Genomic DNA, 13328 nt, shown 5'->3' with positions numbered 1-13328 from the left:
GCATACTTTTCAGACAGCCTGTACACAGGGAGGGTGGAGGTGTCACAGAGGTGCATCTGCATACTGAATAGTCTTCCTGGGCTGAGAGAAGGGAGAGGCGGGGCACACCTACATTTGTAAATGCTGTGCCCTGGCCTCACACAATAGGGTCGTTAACCCCCCCCACTGATGTTTGGAGCCTGTGCTGAAAGGAGAGAGGGGGCACTCCCAGAACCAGTTGTAACTGGCTGGAACCTCCTCTCCCTACCATTGTAAAACACTGTAAGAACTGACTATAAGTACAAGGGAATTTTCCCCACAATTTGAACATTCTTGGAACTTGAAACTGTACACAGAACGCTGATGAATGGACTCATCAGGAAACCACCATGGACTGCTGCTGCTGTGCTGACCTGTGACCTGCCTGGTCACTAGGATGAACTGCCACCATCTGCACCCCTTGTGCTGGCCTGTAGCTGGGCCCACCAGCATGTGCTTCTTCTTGTTTTACTGTTCCCAGGGGCAGGGTGCTGTGGCCCCTTACCCCTGCTCCGATCTCTACATCTTTTCCTTAGCTCTTGGGGAAAAGCTCTCTCTCTGGAATTGATGCTGGAATCACCGCCGCAACCCGGGCTATGATTATGGCCTTAGCGCTTTGAAAAGCGCTTCCTGGATGCCCCAGATCACCGCCGCAGCCCGGGCGCCATTTATTTACAAAACGCGAGACTCGCGCACTGTGTAGTGCCCCTGGGGCACGAAGGAAACCTCCTTTCTGCTCGCATGAGCAAGCATGCTCCTGTTGGTGCCCCCGGGGCGAGGACCGCTCGTTGGAGCTCCCCCGGGGCACCGGAAGGCCCTGCCCTGGGCCGGAGAATTGCCAGAGAGACGAGGGGAGAGGAGGACGCCTCTCCCCCGCCTGGCAACGCAGCGGAAGGCTTCAGTTGTTCCTCGGTGCGGCAGCAGCCTCATCGGAGGCTTGCAGCGCCCCAGAGCCTTCAGGGCCCCCGCGAGAGCCGGCCCCTACAGTTGAGGTCTTCCCCCCCATAGCAAAGGGTCAGCACAGGCCCGGGGGAGACCCGCAGGGATCACGGGCCCCTGGAGGGGCCTGCAACAAAGTTGGAGGGGGGTGCGTGACGCCCGCCTTCTCCCCCTCATTGAGAGGACGTTGCCCCCCCTCGTGAGGGCCGGCTGAGGCCTTGGGGGGGGACCCTAATAATCACAAGTCCCCAGGAGGGACCCAGTAAGGATCGGGGAGGATGCGTGCTGCCCCTCTCCCACTACAGTACCACGAGGCCCCCGTTTTGGGCAGGGAGTGCCAGGGGCTCCCTTGGTTCTGTTTCTTAGGCACTGGAGGTGCCTTTATCATCTACCAGGTATTTCAAAGGGACAATATATATCAGAAGTTCTTATTAGAGACTTGATTGCATTATATATTGCTTACCGGTTTTATGATGTTTTTGTGTGCATAAGCAAATGTTCTTTTTGTGGACATACTTGCTAATATGTTTTCCTAACTTGCCATATGTTGTCTAATGTTCCTACTATGGGCGTTTTATGATATTCTTATGACAAGTGTTCTAATGTGATAATGTGTTTCCTGACTACTGCTTACGTTGCAGAATACTGAGTAACCTGTGTGTTATGTGTGACTACTGCTAATTTGCAGAGTAACTAATGTGTAACATTCTGACAACTGCTAAGGTAGCAGGATAGTACTGTTATGTGTTTGGTGTGATAATTGCGTTGTGTACAATACAGTATATTTTTATATAATCTGGTGTTGTGTTTCCTTTGTGGTGGGGATATTGCGTCACATGTGTTGTGTGTGTTGTGCAAATGCTTTACACATTGCCTCCGGGTTAAGCCTGACTGCTCGTGCCAAGCTACCAAGGGGGTGAGCAGGGGTTATCTTGGACGTGTAACTCCCTTGCCCTGACTAGAGTGGGTAAGTTCTGCCTGGCTGAGGTGCATACCCTAGCCAACCAGAAACCCCATTTCTAACATTGGTGGCAGCGGTGGGATAGGACTTGCGCTTGCACAATACCATTGTGACTCATTATTTCACTCCAAGGATTGCGTTTAGACCATCACATGTGTGGCTTCTCTTAACTTTCTCTCTTTGGTCATTTTTCCTGTTTTCAGTTCTCACGCTTGGGTATTGTGGTTGTCACATTTGAATTATTTGTGTTGTGCAAATGCTTTACACATTGCCTCCGGGTTAAGCCTGACTGCTCGTGCCAAGCTACCAAGGGGGTGAGCAGGGGTTATCTTGGACGTGTAACTCCCTTGCCCTGACTAGAGTGGGTAAGTTCTGCCTGGCTGAGGTGCATACCCTAGCCAACCAGAAACCCCATTTCTAACATTGGTGGCAGCGGTGGGATAGGACTTGCGCTTGCACAATACCATTGTGACTCATTATTTCACTCCAAGGATTGCGTTTAGACCATCACATGTGTGGCTTCTCTTAACTTTCTCTCTTTGGTCATTTTTCCTGTTTTCAGTTCTCACGCTTGGGTATTGTGGTTGTCACATTTGAATTATTTGTGTTGTGCAAATGCTTTACACATTGCCTCCGGGTTAAGCCTGACGGCACGTGCCAAGCTACCAAGGGGGTGAGCAGGGGTTATCTTGGACGTGTAACTCCCTTGCCCTGACTAGAGTGAGTAAGTTCTGCCTGGCTGAGGTGCATACCCTAGCCAACCAGAAACCCCATTTCTAACAGTCACTAAAATAAAGTACCTTTATTTTTAGCAACTCTGAGTATTGTGTCTTCTTATGAGATAGTGCTATATAATATAAGTGGTATAGTAGGAGCTTTGCATGCCTCCTAGTTCAGCCTAAGCTGCTCTGCTATAGCTACCCCTATCAGCCTGAGCTGCTAGAACACTACTAATCTACTAATAAGGGATAACTGGACCTGGCACAAGGTGTAAGTACCATCAGGTACCCACTATAAGCCAGGCCAGCCTCCTACAAGCATGTCACATTCAATGCTGAAATTGCAGAAAGGTTAAGAGCATTGGATTGCTGCCCTGGAAAATAAGCAACGTATGCAAAGCCGCAGGCAGAAGCAGCACATGGCATGCTATGGTGCCTTCACGAAATCAATAAATTGATTGGCAGTAGACACCACCACTATTGCCAGGAGAACCATCAACATCCACAAGGACATGGGGCATTGCTGTCAACATGTAGCATGTGGGCTGGTTCAAGTGACCACAGCTCTGGAGAACATTTAGACACATACCATGTCGATCCCCAACATATTTCCACCACCTGAAAGCAAAGCCGGCTCAAGCCTCGGGTGACATATCTGTGGCACATAGATGCTGTACCAGGCGAACACGAAGTCACCCATCCGGCACATATATATCCCCAACTCCACGGCCAAGTTCTGCTGAGAAATCAAGCAACAGCTTTCTGGTCTGTAGAGTAGTGCTCCACCAGTCTTACGCAGGCATCTAAACGTGATTTCAGTATTGCAAAGTCCGTTCAATTATTGATAACACTGTTTTATGTGTCCTGTTGTACTGCCTTTCCTGTCTGTTTCTTGGATTCCAGTATTGTGTCAGTATCTACTTCCTGTAGCAGAGTTGAGGCAACATATAAAGTTATCACACTCACCGAAAGAGCTTTCAACAAGCAGACACTCCTTCCTTTTAATAGTGGTCCAGACAAGACTTTGGGGAGAAATGGGGGGGGGTCTGCAGGGTATGTGTTATTCTAACCGAAGATGCTCTATCATGAGGCAGCAAGAGCAAATAAATATACACGCATGCACTGGGCACTCAAATATTTTTTTACATGTGGCTATGTTTTGTCTTGGCATTTGTGTGCTAATGGTAAAAAAAATAAAAAATTGACACAATGTGGTAGATGTAGTCGCAGTTGTTAATGATGGGCCTTTCAGTTCCAGATTTTCTGGATATCGAGTGATTATTTTATTGATTTCTATTTAAATGTAATATATGTAAATGTAGCTCACCTGTATAACCTGTAAATCTGTCATGAATCGGCCCCTCGTAGACCAGCACTGGACATCCCTTACTTGCTTCCAAAATCTGAGCTGTGAAACATCCAATGGTGGGACTTGTAAAACACCTTAATGTTATATTAGTTGTTTAGTGGTTCAGTGAGGAGACCCTGCATGTGCACCACTGATGGGAACGCTGTAGCCTGGATCTTTCCTTCTAGTCCCATACAACTGGGGTCTTTACCTCTCTCTTTGTGGAGTGTGTGTGTGGTTGGTGAACAAGTTACTGGTATTCCCTGCAGGTCGTCCTCAGCACATGCTGGATGCATGGCATAAAGCTGTGCATGCCTACAGAATATTTCCCATATATAGCCAACAAATAGCCCACCGTTCTCACACAATCTATAATAAAACACAATTGGAGGAATTGTAATCACAATGATGGACATTTGTGAGTGACCTTTGATTTAAAATAGTTTTGTAACCTGTGGTTACGTGGCCAGATGAAGTTTGAGTTAGGTCATGCCTCCAAGTTATGATAGTGGCTCGAGGGAGGAATCTGACCATTTCCATGGTGGATGCTAGGTTCCACTTTCCACTTGCTCATTGGAACTTAACCGTTCCACCTTACCATGGTGAACTTATTTATGACTGAAGGATATTTCCACTTTGGTGTAGAGCACAGCTTTGGTTGCCCCAGGTTTGCCTCCTGGCCCCCTCTCTCCCCCGATCCAGTAACTAACAGTTTGTCTGACTTTGAGGGAACTCATCATGCTAGTTCTGAGTGTTGTTTGCCAGTTTCAAATCTTGTTGTTTGTTGCTTTTCTTCAGTACTGAGGATAAGTTCTGTGTGTGACCTTAGTAAGAAAGGTCACGATTCAGTACGTGGAATGACTGTACAACGCTAAACTGATTGAATATTTACATAAGAGATATCACATTTGTTCGAGTTGCAGAGACTGTTGCAAGTCAGCTAGACAGACGTTAGGGTAAACATATAGAAATTCACCTGAGTTCAAAGAGTTACACTTACTCTTTTCAAGATGATGACAACGGTGAGTCTGAAATGTCCACAGCCTTCTCAGCACTTCACTGAGTCTGCAGCTAGAGGAGTCCAACCACAAAAGAATAGGGTTTATTCCTGTTCAGTCCCTTATTGCACTTGAATCACCAGTAGTAGTAAATATGAAGTATTTGCTACTCATGGTGTTTAAAGTGCAATAAGGGAGTAATTTGGCTAGCCATTTGCAGCGCAGTGTTGCTGACCCTGACACTTGAGTAGTAGGCGGACTTCCAAAGCAGGTCAACAATAATTTTATCCAACTGAATAAAATATTTTTTGAACATGTCAAATAAGACTTTCTGAAAAGCATAAATATATCAGGGCAAAACAACCATTTTCACAAGCGCCACTTTTCCCATTGACAATAGATGGAAAGTATCTGAAAATTTCACCGGTGGCGTGAGACCCTCTAGAACCCTACCAATGTTTACAGGTTCTAAGCTTCCCACCTCCCTCGCTATTCATATCCCAAGATATCAGACATGATTAGCCTTCCACGGGGGCTGCAGCAGTTGTTGTTTTGGAATCCCCAGAGAGTGCCCAATGTGAATAGTTTGGACTTGGTGTGGTTTACAGGAAGACCTGAGACCTCTTGCCAAATTCTGCCAGGATTGTTCACATTATTGGTACAGAGTACTCTTAAATACCTCTTAAGGTTGCCTTAAATATACCAGTGAGTCATCCGCATACATGTGTGTGGTCTCCCCAATTGTCACTCACCGCCCACGCATTACTGATCGCAGTTTACAAGCCAGTGGCTCCATCCCAAGTGCGAATAGCAATGGCAATAAGAGGAAACTCTGCCTGGTCCCCCGATGGAGGGAAAAAGATGCAACACCGTCCTGCCGATATGGACCCTTGGCACTCAGTCCTGGCAGGGCAGCTGCACCCATTTGATAGATGCCTCCTTTTTTCCCACCTTCCATGGTACACCCCATAAGAAGGTGCACAGCAGGGAATAAAATGCTTGCTCTAGGTCGGGTAGTGAAAGAGTTTAGGGATAATCTCCCAGCCCAGGCGCCTGTATCACCAGGAAAAGCCACCTCAGATTACATAGAGTATTTCTATGAGGAATGAAACCACACTGGGTCTCATGAACAATAGCTGACATGTAACCCAGCAACCTGTTCTCTAGCATCTTGCTGAGTATTTTAACATCAACATTTAGCACGGAGAAGGGCAGTAAGAAGAGAGCTCCTTGACATCTTTATCTGGTTTAGGTATCATAACTTTGAGTGCCTCTTTCATTCTCTCATAGTCAGTCAGTTGTCTCCTCTCAAATGCCTCCCGGTACACCAACAGGAGACGATCTACAAAGGAGTCAGCCCTCCCGTGGTACAGCTCAGCCGGCAGGCATGGAATCCATCTAATCGTTCTTTATTAAATGTCATGAGCATTCCACATCATTATGGAAATTCGCATAGCAGAGTCATACTTCAAGAAACAAAGTCTTACTTTCTCTATTTTTTTGAAAATATTTATAATGCATTTCCTTGCAACTGGAAGCATACACCAATTGTACCAAAATGACAATGGTGTTATTTATGTGTTGAATGATAATTATTTAGTTCATATTATTTGGTGGTACTACTTTATATGCTAACCTGGGTCCTGCAATTGCAACAATATCCAGTGTCAGGCATTTATCAAATTTTTGATGCTAGTGGAGCAAAGCACCACAATAGCATCCAAAAATCTAATGCAATTGGCATAACGTGCACCATGGTGCGCCATATTGTAAATACGGCGCACCCATGATGTCATAAGTGGCAGTGGTGGGTGGTGCAAGAAATTTGGCCCATCAAGACTGACGCACCAGATTCTTGCAATTCTGGGTAAATGTTCCTATACAGTTCTGTACACCAGATTTGCTTTGCTCGGAGCCTATGAAATTAAGAAGCAGCATATCCTCTAAATAGAGATGCTCTCTAATGCCCTAGGTATGCACCAAAGCTGTCACAAAGCCAACACTTATGTAAAGCTAAGTTCTGATATTAACCCAAAAGAGGTACCTGAAATTGATAAAGCTGATCCGCTACCATAACTCTCAGGAACTTGCGATCTTAATGAATGGTACATGAAAGTATGCACCTTTTTGGTCCAGAGATATTACAATTATTCTTTGGCTGATCAATGTGATCATTAACTGAAAAGATGGCATTCTGATTTTTTGATTGGGCATTGAGCCATGAACTTGTGTAAAATCTACAGATTCAGGACCAGTCTGAAATCTTGAGCTGTCCTACCAAATAGAGAGCAAGGTACAGACTCTTCCCCTTTTCTGTTTGTAGAACCTTGCCCGTTAATGATCTTATTTAATTTTTCCTTAGCACCTTCATTATTTCTGCCTGGGCAAAGGAGTTTTTATCATCAAGTGCCCTACTGAAGTTCTAAAAACTAGCTCAACTCCAGCATTAAAGGACCCATCTGCCAGATATGATGTTCTTCCTATCATCCAGAAATTGAGAAATGATGTTTTCTTCTGGGAAGGTGTGTGCATTGTGTGTGCCTTTGGAGTGTTTTGCTGATTGCTACAATGTTTAATAAAGATGGTAAGTTCTTCGAAAAGACCTTCTAAATTGTTAGACATTCTGGTGACATCTTCAAAAAACATTAATGAAAAAAACAACAGCTTCTGATATTTATTTGTCAAAAGGGTACAAATGTCTTTTTATCCAGCACCTAGTCTTTAATCATATTTTCAAATTTTGGACCAAATACCAGAGATACTAAAAGTGGCAGGTGAAGAAAGGGTGTTTGTTGATCTGTCTCCATCTTCCAATTTCTTGACGGTCATAAAATGCCTCTTTTGCATGGTCATTCCCATTTTTGTTAACTTTTACTGCTAGTTTTTTTTATTCTGCTCACTAGAGCATTGCTGTCAGTGCCCAGGGTATGTGATCTGACCCCTAAATCATATCGAAATTGTTTAATCCCTGATTGGCCTCTTTCAAGGCCACAGCAGATGGTGTAGAAACTACCCGTGTGGCATGGAAAATTGAATGTCACTGCATCATGTATTGTGTCATACTCTAATGTGACACAGGAAAACGTGCCTTAAGGTCTACCATTGTATCTTGTCTGCTGCAGTTTACAGCTGCAGTATGACCTCTCAAAATAATTCCTTTTGAGAGGGATAAATCTCTCTTTTAAATATTAAAACATCACCCATAGATAGGCCTCATAGACCTCAAGGTAAGGATCATGGTATTAAAAAGTGCGACAGGTAGACATTTATTATTATCATGTCCCTACATTGACAAGGCTCAAGAATTTAATTTCACTATAGAAGAATCTGTCTGTTCTAGAAGGAAAAGTAGAGGACTGTTTAAAATATTAATTCTGCTATCACAGGCCTGGGACCAGGTAAGAAAATAGTCCAACCACTATTTGTAACATTTATTAAAAGCCCAGTTCAGTGGTCTGCACAAGAAGTGACATTACTGGATTTTCCATCAATCATTTGCACAGGAAGTGCCACCACTCATCTCCCCTCAAAGGGCCTACGTAATGGCTGCCACAGCATAAATGTGTAGTGGACATGCCTCTGGTTCACCAACTGTAGCCTGTCTATGCCTGGACCACACCCTACACCAGTAAACCTGGGCCTCTTGCCTCTCGGCTCTCACTGCTACCATGCTGCAAACCCTCTGCACCTTCAATCCTGGGTGCTGCTCCACACGCCTCCACCTCGCCGTACCTCATAACATCGAGGGAGCATTCTTGTGCACTTTCTGCAAGTTTTCATGCACTTTACCACACTCAACACTCACTGCACCAACACTTCACACTCTGACAATCACACAGTCCTGCAACCACCAACACTAGACTTCACATGAGCATGCATGCTCCTAAACACTCACCATACACACCACAGTGATCAAGGACTTGTTGCACGACAATGACCCTGACCTCCTTTTTCTCACAGAAACCTGTCTGAACCCTGCATCAGCACCTGACATTGCTGCAGCCATTCCCCTGACTACAAGACTGCCAAGCAAGATAGACTTTGCAAGCCTGGAGGCAGAATTGCCATTGCCTACACCATCAGCTGCACCCTATCTACAGACACATCATCCTGCACCATGGAACACCTTTAGTTCAAGCTCCACGTAACAGCCAACTTCACCCCAATCGGCAGTCTTATCTACAGACGACCGGGACTGCGCATCAACTTCACCAACACATGACAGACTTTGTCGCACCATTAGTCCTTAGCAATTACATTCTACTCCGAGACGCGAACTTTCACCTGGGAGACCACACCTCCAAAACTCAAGACCACTTCTTAAAGAACTTGGGAGCATGGGCCTTACCATACGAGTAAAAGAACAAGCCCACACCAGGTCTCTGGACAGGCCATATCGTAGTCAAGTTCAGCATCCCCGCCCAGCCCAACACAGACGCACCACCGCCAGACAACACTGCCAAACTGTAACAAAATCACTGACAAGGACTGAAACTCCTCTCTCAATACCCACTGATACAAGCACGACAACAGCCTCAACAAAGACATCAGGAATCAACTCTCCAGCCCCCCTCAAACACAATATTGCAACAAGATACAGACCCCAGACCAGTTGGTACACAGAGGAACTCAGACTGACAAAATGCCACTGCAAATAACTGATGCACAAATGTAGAATGAGCAGGACAATGCAGACAGGAGCACATCTGCCCTGAGATGCTATAACCAAATAATCCGGACCACCAAACATGTCACTGTGGCAGACTGCATTGATGCAAGAGTAAACATAAACAAAGAAATGTTTGCCATTGTGAAAGATTTCACCTCACCATCGGCTGCCTCCAACTCGATCACTCCCTAACAGGCCATTTGTAACAATCCCTCTCAATTCTTCTCCAACAAAATCACCACTATGTACAGAAACTTCAGCCCTCAACTGGACTGACAGACCTCACAAAACGCCTCCTGATCTTATCAGAAGAACCAGTGCTAAACACATGGCTCGTTATCATCCCAGAAGAAACCACTGCTGGCATTAACTCCATCTACTCAGGGATCCTATTGACCCCTTGCCCCAACAAGCCTACTCCAGAGGTATGCAACCCATCAGCGCCATGCTCACACCCGTTTTGAATGCCTCCATCTCTTCTGCAACATTCCCAAATGTTTAGAAACACACACTTATCCCCCTTTACTGAAGAAACCCTCTATGGGACCTTCAATGCTCGCTAACTACACACTGGTCTCCCTGCTACGATTCCTGGTCAATGTCTTAGAGATAATCATCAACAGACACCTCGCTGAATACCTCAATGACCACCTGATCCTCAACATCATGGAAACTGCCCTCATCGCAGCCACAGAAGATATAACCATGATGCTGGACAGTGGAGACATAGCAGTCCTCATCCTCATTGACCTCTCCTTAGCATTTTGCACAGTCTCCCACCCCATTCTCATCCAATGCCTACACGACATTGGAATCCAAGGACATGCACTCTGATAGATCTGCTTCTTCCATACTGTAAAGAGCTAGCCAGTCAGCCTGGCATATTACACCTTGGATGCAGGCAACTTTATTACTGGAGTTCTGTAAAGATCTTACTTGAGCCCGACCCTCTTTAACACATCCATGATCCCTCTAGCCAGCATCAATTTATCTCACAATAGCAATGTCCTCTCCTACGCCAATGGTGCACAACTCATTCTCTCCCTCACAGACAAGATACCCAGTGCCCAGATCAAGTTCAGTGATTGCATGGCTGAATTTGCCATCTGGAAGAAGGCCAAATGTCTAAAGTTGAACACCAACAAGACTGCAAATGGGCCTGCCCTTTCACAAGTAAGTGTAAGGTGGGACCTATTGAAGCACTAAACATAGTGTGAGGGGATCTACCTAAAGAATAGGTTTTGAATAACCACAGAGGAGGGAACTGATCATTTCCATTTGCCAGATCTGTGGGTGGGCATACAAGGTCTGCACAAGAGATGGTCCCCACATTGTGTATTTTGGGAATAGGGTGAACTGTGGGATTTATTGTAATAGGGCAAACAGGAAGTGCTGCAAAAATGAGCATGGTTGCTTTTGGGAACTATTGCTCCACTAGCCAAGGAGGAGAAAACAGGCATCCCACCCACTAGCTAGTGTCAACCATAAATATGGAACCTCAAGGCACCCTTCTCAGAACACTCTCTAGACCTGTGGAAGAACAGGAGGACAGAAACTTCATTGTGAAACCTGTAAGGAGACCAGAGGGTCTGGACAAAGAAGTGGATTGCAAGGGTCAGTTGGCGGACCTTCTGTGTGGCTACAGGAGCATAAGCTACAAGAGACCATTAAACTAAATTTTCTAGCTGTCCTGGAGCAACTGGACCTAAAGGGGATCCTGCTGCTGCCCTCTGCTTGCGTCTAGACCCTTAAGTGCTGTTCCTGAGGTCCTGGGACTACTGACTGTGTCTAGCTGGACTTCTCTTAACTCTGAAAAGTCAAATATCCTTACTGGATGCCCTATAAAAGCAATAATTAAAAAAGGACTGTAATGCACTTTATTCAGGCATATCTCTCTGACTTCTTGCTATTTCTCCACACCTATTACCCCCTACAGATCAATAAAAACCTAGACCTCCTGCCATTGCAGAAAAGAATTGAGAGCATAAATGATAAATTACCAATACAACAATGGTCCTGCAGCGCTGCCAGCATGCCACAAACTCTAAAGATGTCCCAAAATGAAAAACCCTCATTAACAATAAAATATTTGCTTGATTTTATGTTTAGACAGCGTACAGACTTAGGGCCTGATTAAGATCTTGGCAGGATTTACATCCTGCCGCTGCAGTTTCAAGTACTCTGTCAAGTTGATGGAATTCTGACTGCCATATTTAGATGTATTGCACCTAAATCGCTGATTGCCTCAATAGAGTACTATACCTTTACGTAAGAGTTTCCCCACCGCTGTGGTGGTGGACTCCTAATCTGGAAAACAGTACTCCATCACCGTCAGGCTGGCGGGTTCCCACTGACCATATTTAGATATCACAGTTGGGCAGGTGTTGTTCTGGCGGCAGATTCCTGACAGAGAGAGTCCATCGCGGGAGGCAATGTACATTGTACAATGTCTGTGGCTATGGAAAGGATGCTAGAAGCACACACCTCATGTACTTTAGCCGTATGTGTCCTGCATACCACACTACACAACACACCCCATTCACACTATGATCCTTTGCCATTTCACCACAACACAACATTACATGTAGAAAACACAATTTCACACTTCCTAAACACAACATACATACACTATTGATACTACACCCACATACAACAGAATCACAACTACCAACACAAAGACGCAATCATATACACTGACACACTCAGACAAATGCACACTTACACACGTCACAACAACAACAACAAATAAACAATCACACTCACCTGAATGTTGCACACAGCAAAACATCAAACGGCCAAACATACGCAACAAACACCACACCCACATGCAAGTGTCACACATACAGACACAACCACATCACCCACTCCAGCTTGATCTTCCAGCCACTCCTATCCCTACTCCCTTCCAATTCTCCATTTACCTTGCCTGGACACCTATCACACCTGATCCCACACCGCCCCAGTAAAAGCTTTGAGGAGCCAGATTTGTGCCCAATACCTGATACTTAATGAAGAGGTCATCTCTGGGCTATGGGCAGTACACACATTAAGGGCAACAGAGCCAGGGGAAATTGTATTATCCAAATGTTGCTCACTATCACAAATGGGTTACATTGCCAAGCAATGTACACAAGAGAAGTATTACATGAATAATAACTTGAGTCCAACTTTCACAAACTTTGTACCACATTGTGAATTACTGTACAATTCATTGTGTCAATTGCAATGGAATTGATGTTACAGTGAGATGCATGGTCTGATTCACATTCACAACTGGAAGGACAGCATTTCACTTCCAAGTCCCATTGCAAACTGCACACATTGACATTGTTGACAATTGTGATTTGTTTTAGATTTTGGTGCAAGCATTCATTTTGGTAATGAAGACATACACCAAATTAAAAATTGTGTATGTCATCAATTTATGATTGCTACAGGTTTGTCTCCATTAATGTCTGACACAGATGGTTTACACACATATCATTACACAAGTTTTTTAAAATAATTGATGTGACATGTATGTCAGTACATAGGTTGCGAACTAATGTTAAGTGACCAAACTACATTCACTAATAATACGGTATGCTGACCTCCATGTCCTGCGATGACGGTGCTGTGGTTCCTTCATGGTCAAGTGGCAGCAGCAAAGGCAGGGCTTGTCTGATCAGCTCCAGTT

At 45.0% G+C, this 13328-nt stretch overlaps 1 long non-coding RNA gene across 1 annotated transcript in view; it reads left to right on the top strand.

Moving 5' to 3' along the window:
- Window positions 1-8995, top strand: part of LOC138266548 (uncharacterized) — a 153034-nt gene extending 144039 nt beyond the window's left edge. Inside the window, exon 4 of the long non-coding RNA XR_011199541.1 lies at window positions 8944-8995. This is a non-coding gene — a long non-coding RNA (uncharacterized lncRNA). The remainder of the gene's footprint in view (window positions 1-8943) is intronic.
- The last annotated feature ends 4333 nt before the right edge of the window (window positions 8996-13328 follow it).

This window comes from Pleurodeles waltl, chromosome 11 (assembly GCF_031143425.1).
Source record: "Pleurodeles waltl isolate 20211129_DDA chromosome 11, aPleWal1.hap1.20221129, whole genome shotgun sequence".
Classification (NCBI taxonomy): domain Eukaryota; kingdom Metazoa; phylum Chordata; class Amphibia; order Caudata; family Salamandridae; genus Pleurodeles; species Pleurodeles waltl.
The sequence above is the reverse complement of the archived record's forward strand: the minus strand, read 5'-3'. Positions and strand labels throughout refer to the sequence as shown.